The sequence below is a fragment of the Salvelinus sp. IW2-2015 genome, unplaced genomic scaffold (genome assembly GCF_002910315.2).
Source record: "Salvelinus sp. IW2-2015 unplaced genomic scaffold, ASM291031v2 Un_scaffold7432, whole genome shotgun sequence".
In the NCBI taxonomy this organism is placed as follows: Eukaryota; Metazoa; Chordata; class Actinopteri; order Salmoniformes; family Salmonidae; genus Salvelinus; species Salvelinus sp. IW2-2015.
In genome coordinates, this window is record NW_019948692.1 from 13611 (window position 1) to 18538 (window position 4928).

At 40.9% G+C, this 4928-nt stretch overlaps 1 long non-coding RNA gene across 1 annotated transcript; it reads left to right on the forward strand.

The window, feature by feature from the left end:
- The first annotated feature begins 361 nt into the window (after positions 1-361).
- On the forward strand, positions 362-3979 carry LOC112079264 (uncharacterized). Its single transcript, XR_002895900.2, has 3 exons — positions 362-463; positions 1634-1743; positions 3919-3979. It is a non-coding gene; the product is annotated as an uncharacterized lncRNA (long non-coding RNA).
- The last annotated feature ends 949 nt before the right edge of the window (positions 3980-4928 follow it).

The following is a 4928-nucleotide window of genomic DNA, read 5'->3' on the forward strand; positions in this document are numbered from 1 at the left end:
TACCAGTAATGGACAATTTGGACAAATTAAAACTTTTGAAAAGATATATGAATGTAGCTAGATTAACTTTTGGCCATATAATGAAATCTATCTAGTTTATATAATGTATATATGATTTTTACAGTTGAAAACAATTTACAAGTACAAATAATCCCAGAAGATGACACATGAAAGAACTACAAATACACTTATTTCCAATATATTTATATTCTTGTCCTCCTAGTAGTGGATTGAATGTACTACTTACTGTATGCAGAAGATTGAGTGGGTTGTAAATCAGAGATAGCTAGCTACAGTATCTTCGATACACGACGACCAGTGACGGCACAGGCGCTAGGACCATGCAGTCTCCAGACAGGCAAAGGAAGTCTCACTCACAGCTAGCTAGCTAGCAAGCTAACATTGGTATCTGTAGTTTTCTGAGCGAACGGTATGGATTCATATAAATAATCGTTTGATTGAGGTAAGAAAGGGTTTTGATGAATAATTTATGACAACATATACATCCTGCTAGCTGTCTTCAAACGATGTTAGGTTGTACATCGACAAGGAAGCAGACATTGTAAGAAAAGAGCTAGCTAGCTATAGCTAGGTACTATAGACCCACAATGTAGCTATGCATGACGAGTAGGTAGCAGCTTGTTGTCATTAACGCTAACATTTGCCAGCACTAGAGTGGCTGATGTTTGAGTTGCACTTTAGGAACTGAGTTGCCTTGTGCTAAATAAAGAGTTGTTTAACTTTTGAATATGAACTTTTCGGTGACTGGCAACAACGTAGGTCTGCCAGCTAGCTAGTTAGCATGTTAGCTAGCTAACGTTACCAACTCGGTTAACCACTACTAGTCACTTGTAAACAATTACCTATGGTTTGACCATTGCATGCAGTGAACTGTTCTTACGTATCATATGTTTTATGGGGATATATTGCATGAAACTGACATATCATGCTAACGCTAGCTAGCTATGTATTCCATTGGACATGTAGTCGACAGCTAGCTAACATTCCACTACAGCACAGCAGTTGCCCAATCAATGCATATACAGTCAGGGCAGGCCCACTTTGTAGTATCCTGTTGCGCAAAGAGAACAATCAGGATACAGTCTAGGACATGAATCACGATTAACTAGCTAACGTTAGCTTGTGTTGCATTCATTGTTTCTATTCTAGTAGCCTAGTATAGTAGCTAGCATTATCACGTCACTTCTTGGGAATGAATGAGTGAACACATGTAGCTAAGAATGCTTTGTTGACAGTTTAGGCTACTTGATTTAGGCCTAGTTAACTTTTGTTGATTGCTATTGCAATAGCTGGGAACATTATACTTTTTTTGCAACCGTACACTGATGACTAATCATATACAGTATATAAATGGGTAATAAGTGACAGTTATCTAACCCCGTGTTAAAACTAGACAAGAACTGAGGGTTCTAAATGCCATACATTCTTGACAATAGAAGCACCTTCTACATTAACACTGTTGAATGCGGGTCCAAGCCAGTGTGGAATGCCTAAAACTGGTGTGTATGTATTGTCTGTCCTTTTTTGTTTTTCTGTGTGAATACTAGCTACATGCCTATTTGCGTCTGCTGTGTTTACATTTCTATGCTTACTTATTTGTGTGTGTGTCCAGACCCAGCCATGTCTCAGCTGGAGAAGAAGGCGGGGCTTCTGAGAAGGACGTCCTCCTCTAAGAAACCCCTGAAGGAGAAAGTGGTGCTGATGTATGATGAGATCTTTGCGGTAAGATAGAGGGAATGATGGACAAAGATAAGGAGAGAGAGAAGGAGAGAGGGGGAGAGAAGAGGGAATGATGGACAAAGATAAGGAGAGAGAGAAGGAGAGAGGGGGAGAGAAGAGGGAATGATGGACAAAGATAAGGAGGGAGGGGGAGAGATAGAGGGAGGGAGGGAGAGAAGAGGGAATGATGGATACAGATAAGAAGAGAGGGAGAGGAGGAAAGGATGGATAAAGATAAGAAGAGAGGGATAGAAAGGGGGAAGGTTTGATGAAGATAAGAAGAGAGGGATAGAAAGGGGCAAGGATTGATGAAGATAAGAAGAGAGGGATGGAAAGGGGGAAGGTTTGATTGAAGATAGAAAGAGAGGGATAGAAAGGGGGAAGGATTGATGAAGATAAGAAGAGAGGATAGAAAGGGGCAAGGATTGATGAAGATAAGAAGAGAGGGATGGAAAGGGGGAAGGTTTGATGAAGATGAAGAGAGGGATAGAAAGGGGAAGGATTGATGAAGATAAGAAGAGAGGGTTAGAAAGGGGCAAGGATTGATGAAGATAAGAAATAGAAAGGGGCAAGGATTGATGAAGATAAGAAGAGAGGGATGGAAAGGGGCAAGGATTGATGAAGATAAGAAGAGAGGGATGGACAGAGAGGGAGGTTTGGGCAGAGCTAAAGGGATATGGTCAAGTGAAAGAGTAAGAGCATAGGGGAAGAAAGAGTGAGGGTTGGAACAGACGGATAGGAACAGAAATGAGGGTGGTGGACTTGCTCTCATAGTTCGTTTCACCTCAAAAAGCACAAGAAAGAGAATTTCAATACTCACCATCTCAGATTGTCCTGAAATCATTTTCGGTACTTAGTAACGGATACGATTATCATTCCTGAAACATTATTTTGTTGAAATATAATTTTATCTTTGAGAAATTAAGATAATTGATTGCACCCAAATTGGTCGTTTTAATTGATAAGATTCAGATAATATTCAATAAATATAGTACCCAACATCTGATTTGGACCACACTTCTTCCTACCAATGAGTAAGACATGATGAATCCCCCCCAAAACTGTCAAATGCCACCCACGGACCCCCCATGCCAATCCCACCCCAACAACCAGTATACAGTATCAGTTGTCTATGTTTGAGTATGAAACTGTATGAAACTGTGGCTTGGAGTATTGCTTCTCCATATTATGTCATGTATTCCCTGTGAATCTGGTGAGGTTCTTTTCTCCCCTGTTCAGAGATATTAGTAATTGAAGTCGCTTGCATTATTTACAATGAAAGTAGTGTAACAGTACCATGTTTTGACCACAAGATGTCACTGTTGCTGCTAAACCGCAGCGCTATTTTATCAATTTTGCTGGTCTCTTGTGTTTTTTGTTGTTGCAACTTTGGGTAGAAAACCTTTATATTTGGCTCATTATGGAAATAAATTGTGTGGTCACCCTCACAATTCAAGCCAGTCCTCCATGAAAGCAATTCAGTTTGTCCCAAGTTCTTAACTGACTTGCTTAGTTAAATAAAATTAGCAACCTATTGCTTCAACCCAACTCTCCTTGAATAGTCCAATAAGTGGCCGCTCTCTGAGACTCTCATATGAAGACTTTTCCTACAAGCCCAACACTTTGATGGAGAAATGAGCTACGGACTAAAATGTTGAGACAACCCTAAGAATATAATTAATTGCATATTTTTCAATAAAATAATATGGAAACATGTCTATATGTATTGTGATTAGTGACATTTACCATTAAACCAAATACCATTACACAACACTATACAGTGTGTGTTTGGGACTTTTACCATTAAACCCAATACCATTACACAGCATTATACAGTGTGTGTTTGGGACTTTTACCATTGAAGACCATTAGAGACCATAACATTGAAACCATTAGAACTGCTGTAGTTTGATTGTTCACCAGGAATGTTCTAGCAGTAACTAACCCAGACCTTTTCTGAAGGGAATAAACCACACACAAAGGGGCTGTTTCCTGGACAAAGATTAAGTGTAAAAGATGGAGAAACTGATTTGCTTTCATGGAAGACTGGCTTGAAACCATTTCAGAAACAAGCTGAGATGGTGGGTGTCATGGCTGAGATGGTGGGTGTCATGGCTGAGATGGTGGGTGTCATGGCTGAGATGACATGGAGCGACTCTCTGTCTCCTCTCTCTTCAGAAAGAGGATCCAGCCAAGAACAACTCCCGTTTCTGGGATGAACTCTTCCTCATGAAGGTAAGAGAGAACAGCTGTTTACATGTGTTTACAAAATAACCCATTTGCATTTATTTATATAACTTTTAGCTGTCGTTTGGGTTCTAAAAAGGAAATTGCTCTCTAACCATAACCTCAACGCACCCCCACTTCTCTCCTTCTCTCCCTCCCATTCCCCACCCTCCTTCTTTCTGTGACCTCCCAACCCTCTTCCCCCCCTCTTCCCCCTCTCCTTTCTCTCCCAACCCTCTTCCCCCCTCAGAGGGCCTCTAGTACAAAGGGAAGTCTCCAGCATCGGGCAAGCGCCATTGACGACTCTCCACATGTTTCCGCAATTTTTAAAAGTAACATTGCAGTTAACGTGGGATTCCCTACGGGTTTAGTCTCAAGCACTGCCCATGCATGTCACAACCATATCCACAGATCACAAAGACAAGATCTCTATCTATCTTCTATGGTCCAGACCCCTACATTCCTATGCCGCAGTCCCATAGCCACATACATACATACATCTCTCTCATGTACGGATCAATACATCCCGTCTATAGCCCATCAGTACCATAACAGTTCCATGTACGGACCAATACATCCCGTCTATAGCCACATCAGTACCATAACATTCTATGTACAGACCAATACATCTGCCTATAGCCACTCAATACCATTACAGTTCTATGTACAGACCAATACATCCCGTTATAGCCACGTCAGTACCATTACATTCTATGTACAGACCAATACATCCTCTATAGCCACTCAGTACATTACAGTTCTATGTACAGACCAATACATCCATCTATAGCCACGTCAGTACCATAACAGTTCTATGTACGGATCAATACATCCGTCTATAGCCACGTCAGTACCATACAGTTATGTACGGACAATACATCCGTCTATACACATCAGTACCATAACAGTTCCATGTACGGACCAATAATCCGTCTATAGCCACTCAGTTACCATAACAGTTC